We start from the raw sequence: 24,283 nt of genomic DNA, 5'->3' as shown, positions 1-24,283 counted from the left end.
GACATCCCCCTGGGAATTGAGTCCTGGGCAGGGGAATTCTTTCATTGCCTGGAACTTCGCACCTGCTCAGAATGCCGTTCACGCTGCATGTCCACCCGGGAAATGAGTCCTGAGCAGGGGACTTCTTTCATTGCCTGGAACTTTGCACATGCTCAGAATGCCATCCATGCTGCATGTCTGCCTGTCGTGAGGCAGGGCCCTGAGACTCGCCAGCCTTGGCCTGCAGAGCCCACCGTGCACTGTGTGCTGCTCACTCCTCTTCTGGGAGATGTCAGTGGGACACTAGAAGTAGAACTAGTGTCCTAGATTTCAGAGACCCCAATCATCAATGACATCGTTCAAAAACACTTACTGCTGCTTAGCTTGAAACATTTCCCCAAGCTTGTTTCATTGAATTTAATTGAGAAAGAAAGAGAAAGAGAAGAACTTCACAAATCAGCTTGTGTGGGAACCTACATGCTCCTGGTGTGGTTCTCCACAGGAGGCAATGCCTCTACCACCTCAGTGGTGATATGCCCATGGGTATTTCTGGTGAATTCCTCAGCAAATCAGATCACCATGTGATAAACCAGTGAATTCTCACCCAGTCAAAACTAAAGACAGAGAAGCCTATTAGTCTAACTCTGCTGTGGACAGAGCAGGCTCTGCCTGTAGAAATGACTCATTTTAGAGGGAAATATTCACCCTAGAACAGGTGAGATGGTGGCAAGAGCATGTGAAGGCAGTGAGTGAAGGGAGCATGTGAGGCAATGGATGCCAGTCCACAGGGACACTGCATGCTGTGCATGAGAAGAAGAAATGAAAGGGGATAAAGACTTTGGAGAAATCTTGCTCCAACTATGGGCCACATCTCAAGACACTTCCTCCTTGGAGCCCTTCTGAACATTGACCATTCCCTGGGCATCCTGTCCAGACCTGGACTCTGAGGTCCTTGTGGCCCCACCGCACTGATTCATACACTGCTTAGGTGTGTACTTCCTGCCCTTCCACAAGGGCAGTCCCTTAGGCAGGGACTCGACCTTCCCACCTCTGTCATCCCAGGGGACCCTCACTCAGCACTTACCCTGTGGGGGCTCCTCAGTAATGTTGGCTGAAGTGGATAATAATTTAGAATAGTGTAAAGAAGTTTTATATTTTAAAATATAGAAATCTTCAAATAGAGACACTACTAAACATTGTAAAAAGGAGTTCTGAAATATCATCACTCATTGTGGATCATATTTCTAGGTATTACCATATGCCTCCAGCCCACTCACTAAATTCTTGCACCTGTACCCCAAAGACCTCTTCCCTCCTCCTCAGTTCCAGGAATACAGAACAGAAAAAGAAAGAAAATGCGATAGTTGGAATGTGTTCCCTCCAAAATTCAAGTGTTGAAATTAAATGGCCTCTCTGATGGTATTAGGAGATGGGGTCTTTAAGAGGTGAACAGGCCACATGAGCTTCTTTCCTCGTAAATGACATTAAGGCCCTTATTAAAGAGGCTGCAGGCAGTGTTTGGCTCACTTTCTCTTCTTCATTCCTCGCCTGCAGAGGAGGGGCAACAAGGGCAACAAGGCAACATCTTGGAAGCACAGATCATCCCCATCAGACAGGTGAACCTAGTGGCTCCTTGATCTTTGGATGTCCTAGCCTCCAGGGCTGTGAGAAAATAAATTTCTATTTGTTAAAAATTATTCAGTCTCAGGTATTTTGCTATAACAGCACAAATGGTCTAAGACACACTGAGAGACTGGCAGCACCACATGATGGAGAGGATCAGATGCAGCCTGACAAAGAGAGGTTCCTGTGCCCCCAGAGGCTGGAGAGCAGTGCCAGCTGGTGAGAGAGACCATGTGGCCCCTAGGGAGAATAAAGGCCTGGGAGAGCTCCAGGGGAAAGGACTTTCCACCGGGAGTACTTGGGGGCTGCAAAGAAACCAAGTCATTACCCAACAGACAAGGCTATGCTGCTGTCCAAAAGCTCGCATCATCAGCCATGCGCTCACAGAGAGTCAGGTTTGAGGACACTCATCAGGGCTCTGGACCTGTCTAGCACAGCCTTCCAGTGTCCTCTCAAGGAGCCCACCGTGCATCCAGACACCCATCAGCATTTGGACCTGCTCAGCACAGACTCCCAGGACACCCTCCCAAGAGAACAACATACTGTCCCAGGTCCTGGAAATTATTAAGTCCCGGCAATGAAGTTAAGGGACTTGGCTATTTTATTAGTCCGTTCTCACACTGCTATAAAGAACCATCTGAGAGTGAGTAATTTGGGGGGGAAAAAGGTTTAATTGACTCACAGTCCTGCAGGCTATACAGAAAACATGGCTGGCGAAGTCTCAGGAAACTTACAATCATGGTGAAAGGGCAAAGGGAAAGCAAGCACCTTCTGCACATGGTGGCAGGAGAGAGAGAGAGAACAAGGGGAGAAGTGCCACACACTTTCAAACCACCAGATCTCATGAGAGCTCACTCACTATCATGAGAACAGCATAGAGGAAATCTGCCCCCATGAACTCATCACCTCCCATCAGGTCCCTCCCCCCACAATGGGATTACAATTCCACATGAGATTGGAGTGAGGACACGGAGCCCAACCATATCAGTTATCTTATTATCTCAAAGCTGTGTGAAGGGAAGCCTCAACCAAACAAAGATGGGCCAAATGGGACAGCCTTATAGTTACACACCCTGACATCACTCTGTTATGAGAGGACTATGGAGTGGGCTCTACAGTCTGGACAGATTTCTCTACGTATGAAATGTCTTCAGTGTTTATTCTATGAAGTCATACATTTTGTATACTTACATGTGTATATAATAAATATAATGTTTGTAGGGTTTTTCCCTCAAAAACTTTTGTGTAAAATTAAATCTCCAGGAAGATGCACCATTTTTATCTTGTAGCTGGAGTATCCTCTCTTCCAACTTCTCCCTCCATAGAAACATCTGTAGGGAAAGAGAATATAGAGCCCTGGAATACAGTTCAAAAGAGGCTCAAGAGAATAACTGATGTCTGGATGGGCAGCTCAGTGGGGTGTGGGTGGGCCATGCTCCTTCAAAAGCAAGACACCATTTCATCACACACCTGCTCAGCTTGTCCAAGACACTTGGTTGATCACATGAACTATGTCCATTGAAGCAATGCAGTCAATCTGCCAATTCAATCAAATAAGTCAATCAAACCCAAAATTGTTTCAAATGAATTTCTTAATGGAGCGGCTATCTGACCAAATGTATTAGATTTGTTTAAAAAATCATGGCACTGAAGAATCTTGCTTTGGACTTGTATTTTATAGCTTTAAAAATCTCATTGACATGACATTAGTTTGATTCTCATAATATCTTCTGAGGTGGTCAGAGCATATATTGCTAACTTCTTTTTAGAGGTTAAGAAATGAGGGTAAGCCATTGAGTAACTCTCCTAAAGTTACTACTTAGCAGAGCAGACCTGAGCCTCTGTCATCCAAATTCATCCTCCTTGGACATTTTTCACTCTCTATGGCTCTTACCCATGTAGAAATTCCCTCAGTGTGGGAACAATCGTACTAGAGTGACTCTCTGGAAAACATGTTGGGCATGTTCATGATTACAACAGTGTGGGAGACCCAAAGCGTTACAAAGAAGTTATGTGTCATGACTGTTACATATACAATGGGAGGGCCAAATTTTATCCTTTAATAACAAAGTCGAAAGAGTGTCACATCATAGAGCCAGACCCGCACCCCTGCCTACCTGCAGATGATCATGTGTAGCCTTACACCATATTTTCCATGCCCTTTGTGTGTAGCATATTGAGCTTGCAGACATGAGTCATGGCAGGACTGTGAAGTTTAGTCAAAACACGTGCCATGGGCCTCTAGGGCTAGGAAACACAATTACAGTGTTCTGTGTGTTTTCTAGCCACCAGTGGGATGTGGGGTCAATTGAATTGCATTTCCAAACTCTTTTCTTGATTATATGCTTCCAAAATAAATATATGGATATGGTAATGTACTGTTCCAGATCTAAGTGTAACATAAAGAATAGACACTGGTTATCCAGACTAGATACATTGCATGAAATAAATGTACAGCCCTTGGACATGTGTGAACTATCCAAACCTCACCCTAAAGTATTCTATTTGTTATGGATGACTTGTATTTCCAGTCCACCCATGTCCCACTTAAAGCACTCACTTGGAGCAATCTGTCCTTACTGCATTCCTTTGTCTGACCTCTTCTCTGTCACTCAGTTGGCACTAAGCATATGGCACTTATACTGTTGTTTTACCCCACTTTGGCAGATGGTAAACGCATATGGTCTTCATTTAACTGGCGGCATAGATTACTTACCAGGGAGTAGTTCTTGAAGCCATAGCTTCTAGACACCAAATGTGTTCAGTGCTTCACAAAACCAAGAACTATTTAAATAGCAAGACTCGTTCTTGAAAAGTAGCTTAGTGACCATGTTTTATTAAATGAGCATGTCCTGGGGGAACTGTCTCTGATCTCAAACAGCTTGCCAAACATTTTCCATCTCCAAGAGGAGCTCTATGGAATTAAATTTCTCAATCTCATACGTGCAGGAATTGCAGTGTGTCCATTTCTCCAGATGACCTAAATTCTGCACCTCTATTAAGAACATCTATTCTAGATCTTTGAACCTGGACTGCATTTTCTCTCCCACTCCCTGGTTATGGTTTAAATTACATTTTGGGGTTGATGCTTTTAAACAGCATTGAGATCCCTTGTAATCTAGAATCCAGGGATCACCTTGCTGCACTGACGTCAGAAAAGTGCTGGGTGTAGAGCACTTACTGTTTCTTTGTGAGGATGCTGGACAGACTGGGGGACTCAGGGACCTTCTTTCTACTCTTAGTGTCAGAAATGCAGTGCTTCTTTGGAGCATGTATGTTGCTTTGATTTTTAGATATTGTCTTTTTTTTAATGGTTCAAATGTCATTCTTTCATTGTCCAATAGTCAATTTGGAAATAAATGTGTGTGTGTCCTCCTTTATCTCCATAGCATGCTGTGCAGCTTATATCTTTGAAAACTTACTTCAGTCTTTGTGGAGTCTCCACAAAGATACTAATGGGCAAAGGCCCACTATTTGCTACCTATGTGCAAAAGCTGTTTGACTGAAATCCTATTAAACCACCTACTGATTTGTGACCTTGAACATTTTACTTTACTGTCCCTAGGTTTTACATCTGCTTTATTTGCAAAACAGAATAAAGTAAAAGTGTAAAGTAGATAACACACAGGCTTGCTATGAAGAGTAAATAAACAAAAATAGCAAAAGTTCTGACCATGTTGGCAGATACATGAAATGAGTCAATGAGTGTTGGAGAAACTGGATTTTAGGCAAATCATATTCCCTTTTTTCCTTTTGTTTGCTTCTACTTCTCTTGGTTTCTCCATTTATGTATTTATTTCTTTTGTTTTTGCTTTCTCTTGAATCACTGATCCAAGTGGCCTTCCTGTACCTGCTATTAAGGACACAGGTATTAAACACACACACATACACTCTCAGATCTCAAGTACCTCAAGGATATGAAAATGTGTAATTACAATACAGTGTGAGAGTGAGTTTTGCATTCATCTGATAGCAAATACATGGGCACAAAATAGCAGTGGGAATGAAAAGGAAATGATTACCTCTTTCTGAGGGTGGAGTCAATCAGAGAAGTTCTCATAAGGGAATTGATGCTTTTTCTGGAACTTAAGCATAAATGAAGATTCCTGGGTATGCAGAGGAAACAGGACAGGCATAGGTGTGGAGATACTGAAGAGCATGGTGTCCCAGGGAAGCTGAGTGGCTCATGTTGCTAGTGCAAGGAGGCCAGCAGGCCAGGCACACAAGGCTGGGAGGCAGGCAGGGAGTCAGCTCTGAGGGTCTCTCTGGACATCTGAAAAAGTGAACCTCTATACTGAAAATGAACCAACACCCAAAAAGGACCAACACGACCTGTTTATAAGACAAGGCTGAATTCATTATTCAGGAAAGGCACCATTATAAAGGAAGGCACCATCTCTGCAAAGCTTTGGATCTTAGAAATAGGAAAATAAGTTCAGAATTTGTTGAGAGGTGAAAATTTGGCTTAAGGCAGGCCTTTCACCACAGGAAACTGGCGAAGATTGAATAAGAATCCCAATACAATAGTCATGGATTTGTGGGAATCACAAGGTGAGGATTCTGAGGTGAAAGACTGAAAGCATCTCAGGACTCCAAATGGTGCAGTACATTGAAGAGTTGGAAGATTTTAAGGAGGTTCCTGTTATGAGTAATCACACCATTTGTGTGGGCAGAACAGTCCTGCAAAGGTAAAGAAGGGACAGTGAAGCTGTGAAAACAGCAAAGTCACAGTAATGTAAACAGAAAGAGGTGGCTTTGTCCTCAGTGTCCAGGCAGTCCAGGCAGTATGTGGGTTAGACAATTTTGGTTCTCATGACATTGACCTTTATATGCCTAAGAAATTTCTTCTCATGTATATGCTACCCAGTCTTTCTGAAAATACCAACATCTGGGGCAATGAAGAGGAAAAATTCAGTTTGACCTGTGCTAAGTTGCATACCCAAACAGAATGGCTCTTTAAAAATATACAAGATATTAAAGGTAATTAAGTTATCTAATTTATAGTTATCTTATTTGGGTTTTCAAATGCAAAAAAATGTCAAAAATGTTTAATTTGAGGCTGTAAACTAAATGTAAACTTTTGTACAATACGGGATTAAACAAACCACTTGCAAAATTATCTGAAAGGACAATGAAAATCTTAGTCTATCTGGGTATTCCCAGAACATACAGATATGGCAGGAGTATAGAAAAAGAATCTACGTTTTTCATTTTTCACTTCTTCAGTGTTTTTATGTCACACTCAGTCTTATGAAAGAAAAAAAGCATTCTTACAAATCAACTAAGTTAGAGTTCAGTTACAGATAGATAAATCTATAAAAAGGTTTATTTGTGGTAGACTTATTAATGATATATTTCCTTATATCATTTTGTTCTGCTAAGATTTGTCATGCTTTACTCAACCAAGAAGTTGCCAAGCACAATAAATTGAACACAAAGATCTCAAAACTTAGCATGGGACCCAGTTAGCTTTAGATATAAGATGTATGGCACAGTTGCTGACATTTTAAACATATTTCCCAAATCAGACAGCAATGCCACAAAGACTACGTCTAGCATGGTGCACCATAGCATGAACTGTAGTATAGGAAACACTGCTCAGCATTTGGAAACTATTGGCTTAATGTAAGAAGTTACCTCTCAAGCTTCAGTTTCCTCATCTGTAAAAAGTGGTTGATGATACTATTTGTGCATTACCTTGACTTCTTGCCTTGAGTCACTGTGTAATCACAGGAGAGGATCAAGGAAGACAACAGGAGAGGCAGGAGTAGAACAGAAGCTATGGAGATCCATTTAGCCCCAGACCTGGACTCTAGGGAATGGGAAAAAGGACTGCACACAATCTAAGCCTGAATGATCAAGGGCTTGTGCAAATTCAAGGAGACTCTGGATTGTCACTCGTGTCTGTCTTACTCAGTTTTGTGCTGTAGTAACAGAATGTATGAGACTGGGTAATTTGTAATGAATGTGAATTTATTGGCTCACAGTTCAGGAGGCTGAGAAGTCCAGGATCAAGATACTGGTGAGGGCCTTCTTTCTGTGTCCTCGCTAAGTGAAAAGCAAGAGGGAAGAGAGAGGGCCAGAAAGGAAGAGAAAAGGGGGCCAAATTTTCCCTTTTATAACAAACCCACTCCTGTGATAACAGCAGTAATCCATTCATGAGGGTGGAACCCTCATGGCATCATTACTTCTCAAGGAACCCACCTCCTAATACCATAACATTGGCAATTATATTTCAACATGAGTTTTGGAGGTGACAAGCATTCAAGCCATAGCAGTATTGATATAGTTTGGCGATGTTCCCACTCAAATCTCACCTTGAATTCCTATGTGTTCTAAGAGGGACCTGGTAGGAAGTAATTAATTCATGGGGTCAGGCCTTTCCCATGCTTTTCTCATGCTAGTGAATAAGTCTCATGAGACCTGATGGTCTTTAATATGGGAGTTTCCCTACACAAGCTTTCTGTTTGCCTGCCACCATCCATGTAGGATGTGACTTGCTCCTCCTTCCCTTCTGCCATGATTGTGAGGCTTCCCCAGCCATGCAGAACTGTGAGTTCTCCATTAAACCTCTTTCCTTTAGAAATTGCCCTGTCTCAGGCATGTCTTTATTAGCAGTGTGAAAACGAACTGATACAGTAAATTGGTACCACTAGAATGGGGTGCTGCTGAAAAGATACCCAAAAATGTGGAAGTGACTTTCGAACTGGGTAACAGGCAGGGGTTGGAACAGTTTGGAGGGCTCAGAAGAAGAAAGGAAAATGTGGGAAAGTCTGGAACTTCCTAGAGACTTGTTGAATGGTTTTGCCCAAAATGCTGATAGCGAAATGGACAATAAAGTCCAGGCTGAGGTGGTCTCAAATGGAAATAAGGAACTTGTTGGAAACTGGAGCAAAGGCGACTCTCAATATGTGTTATCAAAGAGACTAGTGGCATTTTGCCCCTACCCTACAGATTCCTGGAACCTTGAACTTGAGAGAGATGATTTAGGGTATCTGGCAGAAGAAATTTCTAAGCAGCAAAGCATTCAAGAGATGACTTGGGTGCTGTTAAAGGCATTCAGTTTTAAAAGGGAACCAGAGCATAAAAGTTCAGAAAATTTGCAGCCTGATAATGCAATGGAAAAGAAAATTCCATTTTCTGAGGAGAACTTCAAGCCAGCTGCAGAAATTTCCGTAAGTAACAAGGAGTCAAATGTTAATCACCAAGACAATGAGGAAAATGTCTCCAGAGCATGTCAGAGATCTTTGTGGCCATCAGCGACCCAGATGTTTAGTAGGAAAAAATGGTTTTGTGGGCCAAGCCCAGGGTCCCTCTGCTGTATGCAGTCTAGAGACCTGGTGCCCTGCATTCCAGCTACTCGAGCCATGACTAAAAGGGGCCAAAGTACAGCTTGGGCTGTTGCTTCAGAGGGTGAAAGTCCCAAGCCTTGGCAGCTTCCACATGGTGTTGAGCCTACAGGTGCACAGAAGTCAAGAACTGAGGTTTGGGAACCTCCACCTAGATTTCAGAGGATATAATCTAGGATGCCTGGATGCTCAGGCAGATGTTTACTGCAGGAGTGGAGCCCTCATAGAAAACTTCTGTTAGGGCAGTGCAGAAGCAAAATGTAGGGTCAGAGCCCCCACACAAAGTCCCTACTGGGGCACTGCCTAGTGGAGCTGTGAGAAGAGGGCTAGTGTCATCTAGACACCAGGATGGTAGATCCACTGAGAGCTTGCACTATGCACCTGGAAAAGCCACAGACACTCAACATCAGCCTGTGAAAGTAGCCAGGGAAGGGTCTATACCCTGCAAAGCCACAGGGGGAGAGCTGCCCAAGGCTGTGGGAACCCACTTCCTGTAGTGGCAAAGGAGATAATTTTGCAGCTGTAAGACTGCATTGGATTTCAGACTTGCCTGGGGCCTGTAGCCCCTTCATTTTGGCCAATTTCTCCTGTTTGGAATGGCTGTATTTACCCAATACCTTTACCCCCATTGTATCTAGGGGCAACTAACTTGCTTTTGATTTTACTGGCTCATAGGTGGAAGGGACTTGTCCTTGTCTCAAATGAGACTTTGGACTGTGGACTTTTGAGTTAATGCTGAAATGAGTTAAAATTTTGGGGGACTGTTGGGAAGGCATGATTGGTTTTGAAATATGAGGACATGAGATTTGGGAGGCGCCAAGGGTGGAATGATATGGTTTGACTCTGTCCCCACCCAAATCTTATCTTGAATTCCCACATGTTGTGAGAGGGACCTAGTGGAAGGTAATTAAATCATGAGGGCAGGTCTTTCCCATGCTTTTCTCATGACAGTGAATAAGTCTCATGAGATCTGATGGTTTTTAAAACAGGAGTTTCCTTACACAAGTTCTCTCTTTGCCTGCCGCCATCCATGTAAGATGTGACTTGCTCCTCCTTGCTTTCTGCCATGATTGTGAGGTTTCCCCAGCCACGTGGAGCTGTCAGTTCTCCAATAAACTTATTTCCTTTGTAAACTGCCCAGTCTCGGGTTTGTCTTTTTCAGCAGCGTGAAAGCAGACTAATACAAATATCTAAGGATTTGATCTTGTAAGAGGGCAGCAATAATTCTTCCTGGTCTTTGTGTCATCCTTACATGATGAAAATAAATCTCAGCTAATCAATAATTGGGTAAGAATTCATTTACTTTCTCTCTCCACAATACTTAAGCACCCAGTCCTGTGAAAAACTGGGATATTTTTCTTCCTGCACAGCTCCAACTGAAGTCCTTGAAATGATTTTCATTGACTTTCATGATCTAACTTGGTTCATGGAGCCATCTGGAATCCAGTTACCGCGGAGAAAGAAACAGAATAAAAATACTCCTTGACTTACAGTGGGGTTTTGTCCTGATAAACCCATAATAAGTTGAAAATATTATAAGTCAAAAATGAATTGAATACACTTAAACTACCAAACATCATAGCTTAGCCTACCTACCTTAAACATGTTCAAAACACATTAGTCCACAATGGAGAAAATTATCTAACATAAACCCCATTTTATAACAAAATGTTGAATATCTTTAATTTATTGAAATGATTTATTTATCAAATGCTATAATTTATTGAATACTGTACTAAAAGTGAAAAACAGAATGTCCATATGGGTAATCAAATGATTCCTATTGAATGAGAATCACTTTCAGGCCATCATAAAGAGGAAAAATTGTAAGTCAAACCATTGTTAAGTCAGGGGCCATCTATAGACCAGATTACTTCAGTCTAGGTGACACCCCTGCCCCCAACCCAGGTTTCAGCTATATAATACACTTTATGTCAAATAAAAGGATAAGTATTGGTTTCCAAATTTGGGTGCTGGTGCTCTGGGGTAACCCATGATGTGAAGCAAAAAGTAACAAAGGTTTGCTGCAGTTTCCCTCCTTGAAGAGGCTCTGCCAGAGGCCATGCGAAAATGGTTTTCACATGAAATCAACTTCAGGTTGCAGAAGGCTTCCTTGACTGTGGGAATGACATTGAAAAGGCTGACTTTCTTTCTGAAGCTCTGTAGAGAGGGTGGTTAACCCCAAGACGTGAGAGATAAAGCAATAGAAATGCCTAACACATTACAGATATTATTAGAAATTACTATGTAGAAATTATTATTAACATGCCTGACACTCCAACAAAGGACTTGACAAAAGCTCCTGGATTTGCTATAAGGAAAAGTTCTATGTCAGAGCCCATCCTGGCACCAGGGAGCCCAACATAGCAAAAACATGCAGAAGCAAGCCCACTGGTCCTGAAGGCCTGGGTGGTGTGAATAGAGGGGGATTCTGCCTGGCTAGGCACCAAACTCTGATCTCTGTTCATGGGAGACCTGGCAATATGGTCTGCATTTGTATCCCTGTCCAAATCTCATGTTGAATTGTAATCCCCAACATTGGAGGAGGGGCCCGGTGGGAGGTGATTGGATCATGAGGGCAGATTTCCCCCTTGCTGTTCTCAAGATAGTGAGTGATTTCTCATGAGATCTGGTTGTTAAAAAAGTTTGTACCACCTCCCTCTTCGCCTTCTTCCTCCTGCTTTAGTCATTAGGATCTACCTGCTTCCTCTTTACCTTCCACCATGATTATAAGCTTTCTGAGGCCTCCCCAGCCATGCTTCCTGTACAGTGTGTCAACTATGAGCCAATTAAACTTCTTTTCTTTATCAATTACCCTTCTCAAGTAGTTCTTTATAGTAATGTGAGAATAGACTAATACGTGGTTCATAGGACACTAAGATCTAAGAGTTTGTGGACATTTTAGGGTCGAAACAGCATCCTACAGAGCTACATACCCTTTACAAGTTTGCAACACCCTTGCATTGCTCAGAAAGCTGCAGACTTTCTGCAGACGTACAAGAGTGAGAACTCAGAGGCCCAGAGTCAGAGACAGCAGGATCGCCCTATAACTGCGTGCACACTGAGATATCTGTCATCATTACAGAGGTGCAGCTTCTGCTGTAGATTTCTCCAGATACAGGCAGAGGCCCCAGCAGGCAAAGCAGCAGGGCCCATGAGTTGAGTTTTAGTTTTTATACTAGAGTTCTCCATCTGTACTTTAGGTTCAGATGGGGAGTAGACATTTAGGGAGTTGGTAGGTGAGAGTAATGGCCCACGTTTTATCATTATCTTTGCCTACTTTTGTGACTAGTTACTATGTGGCAGACACTGTGCTTGTCCCCTGTATCTGTTACCACAAATAATTGTGAAAACTGCCTGGAACATAATATTATTATTCTCTGTTTCACGGATGAAGTATCTCTGAGGCTTAGAGACAAGAGTAACTGCTCATTGCTGTGGGGACGGAGGCAAAGCCTCCTGAGCTCTACTCTGCTTCTTTTCTGTTTCCTCTCAGAAGGCAGGGAGGTGTTTAACCTCCCACTTGCTAACTATCAGGTAAAACTCTCGATTTGGAAGAAAGTAAGAGGCAGCCCTAAGCACCCATGGGTGGCAAGTGGCCTCGGGTGAGGTGGTGGCATCAACATTGTGAAGAAATAGAAGAGGGGAGATGCAGAGTGTCTCAGATTGCTTTCCATGTGCTGGGTCTTACACTGAGCTCTTTCCTCTCCATCACTGCAGAACCATATCATCATCTCCAACTTAATGGATAAGGAAATCAAGGCTCAAAGAGGCAGAGTACTGGCCCTGGAATTTGCATCCAAACCCAATCTATCTTTCCTAAAACCCATCATGGTGTTTGTTTGTTTGCCTTTTGCTATATTCAGTCCATATCCTTTGGACTGACAGGCTGTTCCTCTCAAGACCCCGAGTTCCCTGTACCTCCCTGTGGTCACCAATGTGATGTTGCAAGACAGAGCTCCAGGAATAGGCTGCCCATTAGGGACAGCCATTTCTAGGTCAGCCACTCCCGAAAGACCTGCCCAAGGAAGGGCTTCCTGTCCCATGGCCATTAAGAGTATCAGGTGCAGCCAAATTCACCACAGGGTTTGCACCTAGAGGTGAGCCTTGCTGAACCGGCAGGGTGAGATTTCATCAAACAGCTGCTCAGGTTTCTACAACAGCATGGCTGGGCCTTGCACTAGTGGGCTGCCTTAGCTACATGGAGGGCAGCTGGCTCTGTCTTCTAACTGCATGGCCACACTCCTGGGGACTGTTCCCCAGACTAGTGCCAGAGGTGCTGCCATGGGGGTCAGGACTCTCAGGTATGTGAGAGGTGGGCCTCTGATTAGCTTTCCCTCTAACCAGACTGTTGTATGATTACATCTGGGAGTTTGTCCATACTGCTATGCAGGACAGCTCATTCCAAACAGAGCCAGTTAATCCTTCCTGGAACTGGTTGCAGGAGGCAAGTTCATTTTAGCCAAAGTGTTCGGCCAAGAGGAAAAACTGGGAGTGGGGGACGGGACAGGAAACGGAGTCATGCCCAACACGCAGTAGGTGGGCACTGCAACTAACCATTGCTCATTATTCAGGGTTGCCAAACCGTTGTCCAGCTCCACTAAGAAGTTTTCATAATGCTGCCAGCAAGTATGACATGGCCTTATTAATATGGAGACAAATACCTTCAGCCTGGTTTGCCAGAGGGTGATCAGGATATGACCAGAGGCCCACAGAGAGTCCACGGAAGGGCAATCTTGGAATTTTCAAGGATGAAATCTAATGTTTATTGAGCATTTGTTATGTGCCAAGCATTCTTCTGAGGGTTTCATGTGTATTCATGTATTTTGTCCTAGTAGAGCTGTGAACTCAGCCTGTTATTTTTAATCCATTTACAGCTATGGGTATGGAAGCACAGAAGATAAGGTAACTCATGCAAACAAAAATGTTTATAAACAGCAGAGCCCCAGGCATTTTCCTATCTCTATTGAAAAAAACAGAAGCAGAAAGTTGCATAAACAGCATTTTTATGTGGGGAAGGGTAAGGATGGCTATGTGGTATTGATAATTGATAAGTGAGAAATTGAGAGTGTGTTCTATCCTTGTGCAATCGGTGTTTCTCTAGTCTGACACCACTCAATTCTCTGATCAAGGCACTTATTAGCCAGTGGGGGAGTCTGTGGGGAGGGGGGTCACAGAACTGGGTAGTTTGGGGTGGAGTCAGGGAGTTGCTGTTGTTACTCACCCCTAGTGCATTGGGGAAGGGCTTGGCACACACTAATCTCTGAGGTTGACACTGAGCACAAGATGCCACACCAAAGAGCAGACAATGGCTGCTAGAAACAAGGAAAATCACCAACCCCATTCACTGCTTTCCTAGGCCTGCCATACAAATTACCACATTTGCACAGCTCTGGAAGCCAGAAGTCCAAAGTCATTGCATTAGCAAGGCCTTGCTCCCTACAAAGACTCTAGCAGGGAATCCTTCCTTGCTTCTTCCAGCTTCTGGTGGCCCCAGGAGCTAGGCTTATGGTCACATTACTCCAGTCCCTGTCTCCGTCTTCGCATAGCCATCTTCTGTCTTCATGTCTGTTTTTCTTAAAAGGGCATGAGTCACTGGAGTAAGGACCCACCCTAACCCAGGATGCCCCCATCCTAATTTATCACCTTTGCAAAGACTATTTTCAAATCAGATCACGTTCTGAAGTTCTAGGTGGACAGGAATTTTGGGGGGACATCATTGAACCCAGGATGACCATGCATGTGGCAATCTCTGCACTTTGTGAGATCAGCACCGGAGAACTTGGGAGAGACAGGTGGTGATGTGAAGGGCAAATGTGTCCCTTGGAGGCTTCACTCCTCCCTTCAAGGGATGTCCCAAAGTTGTAATCCTGGAAGGCTGTGAGCCAGGAGAATAGTTACTCGAGAAGGGACAGAACTGAGATTTGGAGACTGAGGAACTCGCCTACCAAGAGTCCTTTTTTTCAGCCCCAGGAAGTTTATTCTCAAACTCCCCAGTCACAGCTGTGGCCTCACAGGCTCTCAGCCAAGGATGTGCACAGATTTCCAGGGCCACTGCTCTGACCTCCAGCACTGAGGCTGTCTCTACCTGGGGGATGGGAGAGGCACGGTTGAGTGAGAAACATCCTTAAAAGGGCAAACGTACCAAATATACAACGTCCCACAAGAATCGAGGACATAGCAACATACACGCAATTAATGATACTTTTTAAGGATCATATTCCACGCCTAAATATGCAACATTTTAACAACAATTTGTCCGTCCCACCCAAATGCCTCCATGACGGGAATTTTGACAGTGTGTTAGTTTAATTTCCACTACCCAAAGATAAAAGACCCGTGGAAAGGAAATGAAAAAAGCTAAATGGCTAGAAAGAGTATGGAAAACCATAACCACCAAGTTGTAAATCAGTAAAACAACTTGTTAGTCATGGAAACATAGAACTATGTGACTTCTATAATGTGCTCACTTCTTTCATTTAATAAATATTTTCTGGCACAAGTAACAATATTGTAATCTTTCATTAGAGAAATATGTCAATGTTCTACTAAAACTCCAAGTCCTATAAAAAAATCTGTTTTAAATTCCAGTTTTGTGGAAATTATTAATTTTTTTTCTATAAATGCAAAACAATGAGTGAATTCATTTGATGTAATTTTCTTTCCATTCCAAAAAAGTACCTAAACGTCACAAAAATAAAGTTGGGGCCAATATTGTCAATGAAGAGAAATGAAAACACTATGGAAATTGTCCATCATTAGAAGGTTAAACTCTGTGAATCCTGTGTCCTCGTGCCTGGACCCTAGGGTCCTCTTTCTGGGATCTTCACCCTCATTTTCTGTCCTTATTCCTGGGTGCCCCTCTACTCGGCCATGCTTGGAACTTCCTCTTTCCAAGCACTCCTGCCTTCATTTTCATCCTTCCTTCTCTCTGGACTCCTATTTCCCCTCCATTCCCCATCTATCCCTGTCCATTTCTCCAGCAACCACCTTTGCTGGTCACCTGTCCCATCTTCGAGGTGGAATCTTCCATGCCCTTCTCTGAAGATTCACAGTCGCTGCTCCTGCCACTCTGAATTCCCAACCCCTCCCGTGCCTGCCCTTCCTGAGAGTGTGAACTTAGCAAAGCTCATGTTTCTCGTGTGTCTGTCCCCGCTGCAAAGTACAGGGCAGGTGCCCGATCAGGGCTTGCTGGATGGCTACTGAGTGTCCCGCTACAGCTCAGACTACACCCAGAACATTCTTGCACATTTCCAGTCAAACCAATTCCTCACAGCCTTTCCCCTGGCTGTCTTTACGCTCTCTGCCTCCTCCCATGAACATCCCCACCTTAGCAAAGCCCTGCCTTGTCTTCAAAGCTGGGTTCAGATGTCATGCTGCTTCCCAAGAGACATCTCCCTCCTCACTCTGTGATTTTTACTAGGGCTGCCATAACACAGTACACAAGCCAGAACCTTAAACAACAGAAGTATAATGTCTCACAGCTCTGGAGGCCAGAATCCTGAGATCAGGGTGTCCACAAGGCTGCTTCCTTTGAGGCTCTGAGGGAGCAGTCTGTCCCCAGCCTCACTCCCTAGCTTGTGGGTGGCCACCTTCTCCCTGTGTCTCCTCAAACCCTCTTCCCTCTGTGCATGTTTGTGTTCAAATCTTTTCTTATAAGAACACCAGTCATATGGGATTAGGATCCACCCTAATGACCTCATTTTAACTTAACTGACTTCTCTAAAGACCCTGTCTCCAAATAGAGTCACATTCAGAGATCCTGGGAGTTAGGACTTCAGCCTACGGATTTAGGGAAGGGACACAATCTAACTTCTAATAGCCGCCTCATGCCTCTTTCACCATTGAGACCTACAGTCCCCATACCTGGGTCCATCTGTTAGATGTATCTAAACACCTTGGCAAGACCCTTTGTCCCTGCCCCAGAGGGAACCACACCCTGGGTTTAGTGACTATCCCACCCCCAGATTTTCTTCCAGGCTTCTCACTTCTCCTTTTGGTTTCAAAATTGGATCTAAAGTTCCTCTATGTGATATCCAGAATGTTTGTCCTGGCAAGCTCCAGCCTTTACATTTATGAAATATTGTTGCCTCAAAAGCAAGGCTACCTGGACCTGGTTTCTGGCCATTTCCCGTGAACAGAAGGCCAAAAGGCCTGCAGTAAAAAATGCCTAGTGGGTTGAGACTTTCTGGGGAGAGGTCCAAAAGGCAACTATTTAAGAATTCTTTTCATGTATTTTTTCTTAACTGAGTAGGATCGTACAGAATCGACTCACTAAAAAAGAATTGTCACAAAATCTCACACCATTGACTTGTAAATGGAATTGAATGTGTAGAGTCTACGTAATGACACCATCAAACAGGAAAGAGCTATCACACTCGTATAACGGATGAGAAGCAGCATGAGCACGGCAGGCGAGCCTCCCAGGGGCATTGGCGTTATTCCACTCACTGCGTTTTTATCTCCAGTTTCTCTAATTTTTGTTATTTTTTTCCTCGGGTCTCAAGACAAGAGCAGAAAGACTTTTTTCTCTCCTAACAAATCACCTCATACAGAAGTCAATAATATAAATACTTACGTGGCTGGGGTCAGTGCCTGGGCTTTATTAAAACTGATTTTTCAGAATGTATTTCCATTGTTACTGCAGCTACAAGGAAACCCTCCAATCAGACACTTTGCATCCTAACATCAACGCCTGCGTGGTACAAGCCCTAAAAATGGAAAACAAAGTGAGGGAGGCGGAGGGGAGATGCTGTGGGCTTCCTGGGATGAGTCCTGCAGGGCCGGTTTCCTTGGGGGCAGCAAGCCCCAGGGGAATTCTCCCTCACTTCCTTTCCAGGAGATTCCCCCAAGCTCCCACACGCACCTTCACGGTTCCTAGATCAAGCGCTGACTCTGCTCGGCCTCATGGTTGCTGGCTACATAAAATAATCAAAGATGCCCTCGGTGGGAGTCATGCACCCCCCACCTGTGGCTGAAGGCCAGGCCACACACTGGAGAGTCTCAGCACACAGGCAGGACGCTGTGGGTTCGGTTGCCAGGAGTATCTGTTCAGAGAGTGGACACAGTACAGGGCTCATCCCGCATCACACTGTCCTGCCCTAGCAATCACACCCGGTCCTCTCAGGGCCAGAGTCTGGTTTTCTGCAGAAAAAATGAGAGAGTCCACTGGCTAGTTTCTGGGCTGGGCGACCTGGGCCTGTGTCAAGCACAGCCCACTCTCTGCATGCTTCTCCTACCCCTCCTCTTAAATTATTGGGGTTCCTATGATGTGCAAGCTGGGGGACCTGGTTAAGTTATGTGCTGTGGACTTGTTAAGTAAGACTAGCTTAGGGAAGGACTAAGCCTGTGCTCTGATGGTGTGGGGTCAGCACTCAAATTGCGCAAAACACCAGTCCCTGTGAACTAAGGAAGATCCATAGAGGAAGTCAACTCTTCCCCATGGAAACCAACGCTCAGTGTGTTTCTAATGTTCACGTCACCAGCTGATAGAGAAGAGAGGTATGAGCGTGCGCGGGAATGGCCGTGCAAACAAACTCCAAAGAAATGCCGCCAGCAGCAAGAATCTCTAACCACACGGATCGCATAAAACCAGGGAGGAACGCAAGGAAGGAAAGTGTGTAAGGAACAGCAGAGAAGGAAGGCTCAGCCACAAATCTCTCTCCCTCTCACACACACAGACACACACACACACACACACACACACACGCCCCGCAAGGGATAACATAATACCCCAACGTATAACCTGCAGACACACTGAGATCAGTCCCTCCTTCCTGCCTTCTCATTCCTAACCATTCTGGTCAGTCTTCCATTGAGCTTAGCTGGCCCTTTCATGATATTCATGCTTTGAACCTTTCTTTATGTGTCAGGATTTAGGGATATTGTTTTCTTTTGTAATTTTCCAACAAGTTGAGAGGGGAAAAAGCATACATACCTTAAAAAGAACTTGCAAAGTGAACATTTTTCTTTGTACCCACAATAATCTTTTATTTCTTTTTCTTTTTTTTTTCTTTTGAGATGGAGTCTCACTCTGTCGCCCAGGCTGGAATGCAGTGACACAATCTCGGCTCACTGCAAACTCTGCCTCCCGGGTTTACGCCATTCTCCTGCCTCAGCCTCCCGAGTAGCTGGGACTACAGGCGCCCGCCACCTCGCCTGGCTAGTTTTTGTATTTTTGGTAGAGACGGGGTTTCACCGTGTTAGCCAGGATGGTCGCGATCTCCTGACCTCGTGATCCGCCCGCCTCGGCCTCTCAAAGTGCTGGGATTACAGGTACAAGCCACTGCGCCCGGCCTCTTTTATTTCTATTATAAAGGCAACACTTTTTTGTGCAAAATTTGGAAAATACAGAAAAATATAAAGAAGGTAAAAACCATCCACAATTCTTCCTCCCAGAAATAACCGTAGTTGTATTCTAGAAAATGTATTTGTATGTTTATTATAGTTGATCCAAAAGAACAATCGAGGTAAATATGAATACAATTTTATTGTATGAAGGTGGTTTCACACTGTATGTACTACTGCATATTGTTTTATTTAATGTTATGTTGTGAGAACTTTAATATGGTACTAAGTAGTCTTTGAAAGCATAATTTTTAATAGCTACAAAACATTTTTAATGAGTGTATCACAATTTCTTTTCCCATTTCTCTATTCTTGGGTCTTCAGAAGGTTCCTAATTTTCTCTTGTGAACATGCTCGAATGACTCCCTCTGTACATACATTTTTGAGCACATTTCTGATCATTTCTTCAGGATATTTTCTTAGGCATGAAATTGTTGATCTAAAGAGAGTAAACCTTCCTACGCTGTCTCCTCTCCCACCTGTATGAAAACATCCATTTCACATAATTGCCAAAAATGGAAACAACCCAATTGTCCACTCAAGTAGCATAAACAAACAAGATGCAGTCTGTCTACAGGGCGGAGCATTATTCAGCAATCTAAAGGAACGAAGTTTTCACACCTATTACAACAGGGATGAACCTTAGGATTGTATGCTAAGGAAAAGAAGCCAAACACAAAGGCCACATGTTGCCTGATTCCATTTATGCAAATGGTTTTGACTAGAGACATCCATAAAGATAGAAAGTAGATGAGTAGTTACCAGGGCTGGGGTGGTGTCAGACAGTGACTGAATATGGGAATGACACTTTTTTTTTTTGGCTGTGATGAAGACATTCTAAAGCTAGATTGTGGTGATGGTTGCACAATTTTGTAAATTTACTAAAAATCATTGTATTGTACACTTAAAATGAGAGAGTTTTGTGGCATGTAAATTAGACCTCAATACAACTTTCAAAGTCATTTTCACTATGGATTGTTTCAGATTATTTTAGGATCATTCATTGAATTTTCCAAAATCACTATTCCACTAAAATTTGAGGAAGACTTATATTTACACTAATAACTTAGTATCAAGAAAAACAATACGCATTCTTATTTCTTAAACTGTCTTTATGTTACTAGAGTCACATTCTTCATTTTTATTAGCTAAGTCCTTTCTTAAGGTGAGACCACTCACTTTCTTTTGATTAATGTAATTTTTGCCATAAATATTTCCAGCCTATTATTACAGTGTAGAGAAAAATATTTTTATATTTATTTAACCTTCTATCACTTTGCTTAATTTAACTCTTTTAGATTCATTTGGTATTAGAAGCATACAATTGTAGAAACTTCAAAGAGTTATTAGGTCTCTTTCTAATAATAATTCTTCCTTCCCCTACACTGGCCAGACATCCAGCATTAATTAGGAGGATGATGTTGATAACAAATAAAATTGCCTTATTCCTGATTCTAATGAGAATTTTTCCAGCGTGTCACCACTAAGTATAATGTTGACTTTTGTTTCTTTTTAACCTTTTTATTTTGAAATAACTATACATTCACAGGAAGTTGCAAAAATAGTACACAGAAATCCTATGAATCCTCTGCCCAGTTCACCCCGTTGGCTACATCTTATGTAGCTACCCTACAATTTCAAAGCCAGGAAACTGGTACACATTCAGTACGCAAATAGTTTTGTGTCGTTGGTGGTATGTGTAGATTTCTGCAACCACCACTGCAGACAAGATATGTAACTGCTCCATCATCACAAAGATATCCTTCGTGCTTCCCTTTAAAGTCAAGCCATCCAGCCCCACCATCTCTCAACACTGGCAATCACTGATCTGATCTCCACCTCTTTAATTTGGCTGTTTCAAGAATGTTCTATAAATCATATAGTACGTGACCTTTTGAGATTGGCTTGTTTACTCGCCCCAATTCCTTTGCCATGCGTGCAAGTTGTTGTATATGTAAGTAGTTTGTTTTCCCTTATTGCTGTATTATTCTCTGGTATGGACATACCATAGTTTGTTTAATCATGTACCTATTGTTGGTAATTTTCATGTTTTTAGCTATTGCAAATAAACTTGCTATAAACAACCACTGCAGATTTTTGTGTAGGTATAAGATTTCATTTCTCTGAGATAATCGCCCAGGAGTATGATTGCTAGGAAATATAATAAGTATATGTTTCGTTTCTTAAGAAACTGTCGAACTGCTTTCCAGAGGGGCTGTACCACTTGACATTGCACAGCAATATGTGATAAATCTAGTTTCTTTGCATCCTTGCCAGCATTTGGTGTTGCTGTTCTGTTTTATTTTACTTGTTCTAATACATATGTAGTGATTTCTCATTGTGGTCTTAATTTGCATTTCTTTAATAGCTAATGATGTTGGAAATCTTTTCAAGTATTTATTTGCCCCAGGTACACTCTGTTTAGTAAATGTCTCCTCATGTCTTGTGCACATTTTCTAATTGGATTGCTTGATTTTACTGTTGCGTTCTGAGAGTCCTTTATGTATTCTGGATGTGAGTCCTTTCTCAGACATGTGATTTGCAAATATTTTCTCCCTGTCTGTAGCTTGTCTTTTGATCCTCCTACGAGGGTCTTTTGCAGAGCAAACCTTTTTGATCTTGATGAAGTCCAATTTACGGATGTTTTCCTTTTACGGATTGTGCTTTTGGTGCCATGTTTAAGAATTCTGCATCAAGTCTTAATCTCGAAAATTTTGAATTGTGCCTTTCTAAAATTTTAGTTTTATTCTTACATTTAAATCTTTTCTCTATTTTGAGTTAATTTTTGTATAAGGTGTGAGGCTCAGGCTGAAGTTTACTTTTTGCCTATGGAAATCCAGTTGTTCCAGTAATATTTGTTGAAAGTGATTCCTCCATTGAACTGCTTTTACGTCTTAGTCAAAAATCAGCTTGGCATATGTTTAGGGGTATTTCTTTTTCTCTGTTCTGTTCCCCTGATCTATGTGTCCATCCTTCCATCAGCACTACACAGTTTAGGCTACTGTCACTATATAAGAAGTATTGAATTCAAGTAGAGTGACCCTTTGAAATGTATTCTTTGTATTCAACATTGTTTTTGCTATTCTAGTTACTTTGCCTTTCCAAACAAATTTCGGAATAATCTTGTATCTACAAAAAAAACTTGCTTGGTTTTTAATGTACATTTTATGAAGCCTATACATCAATTTAGTCAATAGATCAATTGACTTCTTTACTACGTTGTCTTCTAATCCATGAACACAGTATCTCTTTCTATTTCGATCTTCTTTGGTTTCTTTTATCAATGTTTTGTAGTTTTCAGAATATAAGCTTGTGCTTTTTTTTTTTTTTACATTTATGACTAAGTATTTCATTTGTATTAAGAAACTATAAAAGGAATTATATTTTTAATTTTGCCTTTCAAGTATGTATTGCTAGTATACATAAATACAGTTGATCTTTGTCTGTTGATCTTGTATCCTGAAACCTTGTTGAACTCACTGCATACAATTGCAATTATTTTAAATTTGCTTTGGATTTTCATGGCCCATCTTGCTCTATGTTCTAAAGGCCTTGGAAAAGAACGTGTACTCCGCTGGTTTGGGGTGAATTATTTCATAAATATAAGTTAGGTCTTGTTGGTTAGTGGTGTTCTTGAGTTCTTTTATATGCTTGCTGGTTTCCTGTTCTTCTACTTTCTGTCTCTATCACCTGGACTACTCTAGGTACCTCATATAAATGGAATCAGACAGTATGTTTCCCTTTGTGACTGGCTTATTTCACACAGCATGACATCCTCAAGTTTCATTCACATTGAAGCAAGTGTCAGAATTGTCTTCATTTTTAGGGCTGGATAATATTCCACTGACTTGATTAGATTTTGGTGTTTTAGGGTTTTGTCTCTCTCTCTTTTTTTTTTTTTTTTGGTAGAACTTCAGCAGCATAATGGAAGACGTGGAGTTGGCAGTGATCTCCATTCCAACCTGGTCCCCATCCCAACCCCAGCCACGGTGATACTGCATTACGCTTCTATGAAGCCAGGGGATTTTTTGTTTTGTTTTGAGACGGAGTTTCACTCTTGTAACCCAGGCTGGAGTACAATGACACAATCTTGGCTCACCGCAACCTCCGTCTCCTGGGTTCAAGCGATTCTCCTGCCTCAGGCTCCCAAGTAGCTGGGATTACAGGTGTGCACCACCATGCCCAGCTAATTGTGTTTGTGTGTGTATTTTTAGTAGAGACGGGGGTTTCTCCATGCTGGTCATGCTAGTCTCAAACTCCTGACCTCAGGTGATCCACCTGCCTCAGCCTCCCAAAATGCTGGGATTACAGGTATGAGCCACCAGCCCAGCTGAACTCAGGGTTTTAAAAAAAATAGTCCTGTTACTGAAATCAATTTCACCAAACAATAGAACAATTAAGGAGCCAGTAAACTCTGTTTTTGTTACAATGATTGTTTACACTATACAAATCAGATGAGTCATTCTGTTTTGCCAGAAGATAACTTAGCGAAAATAACTTGAAATTCTGTATTATTTACGTGGTAGACTAAAATAGACCATCAATTACCATCTACTGAGTTTTTACCTAAGTATAATATTCTTAAAACAACATTGTTGTTATTGCCATTCGGTCTAAGATTTAATTATTGGCTTGTAGAGTGAAAACATTTAAAAGCCAATCAGTTGAAGGTGTAAAGGAATAAAAAAAATCCAAGAAAAACTATCATTTAACGCTTAATCTACACTTTAATGAAGTCACAAAATACATATTTTCTCTTTTTGACAAATTGAACGTAAAGAAAATAAAAGATCCAGTAAAGAGGAAGAAGAGTGGCAAGGAAGGAAGGTCAAAGAACTGGAGAAAGGGTGGAAGGGAGGGGGAAAAAGAGGATCTCCCAGGTCTCACCCTGCAATATCAAGTTTCCTTCCAGAAGTGAAGTTACCCTCCGCTGAGAGAACTCCATCCTGGGAAATATACTGGTGGTGAAGGATGAAGTCTCAGTT

The 24,283-nt window shown here is 42.4% G+C and overlaps 1 long non-coding RNA gene across 1 annotated transcript in view; it reads right to left on the bottom strand.

The window, feature by feature from the left end:
* Positions 1 to 14,953: 14,953 nt before the first annotated feature.
* The window catches only part of LOC117098951, a 34,667-nt gene continuing 25,337 nt past the window's right edge, over positions 14,954 to 24,283 (bottom strand). The window contains exons 2-3 of the long non-coding RNA XR_004443657.1: positions 17,530 to 17,662; positions 14,954 to 15,039 (exon numbers count right to left, since the gene is read on the bottom strand). This is a non-coding gene — a long non-coding RNA (uncharacterized LOC117098951). The remainder of the gene's footprint in view (positions 15,040 to 17,529; positions 17,663 to 24,283) is intronic.

This window comes from Trachypithecus francoisi, unplaced genomic scaffold, assembly GCF_009764315.1.
Source record: "Trachypithecus francoisi isolate TF-2019V2 unplaced genomic scaffold, Tfra_2.0 Contig01474, whole genome shotgun sequence".
NCBI lineage: Eukaryota > Metazoa > Chordata > Mammalia > Primates > Cercopithecidae > Trachypithecus > Trachypithecus francoisi.
This window is presented reverse-complemented; position numbering and strand designations above follow the sequence as displayed.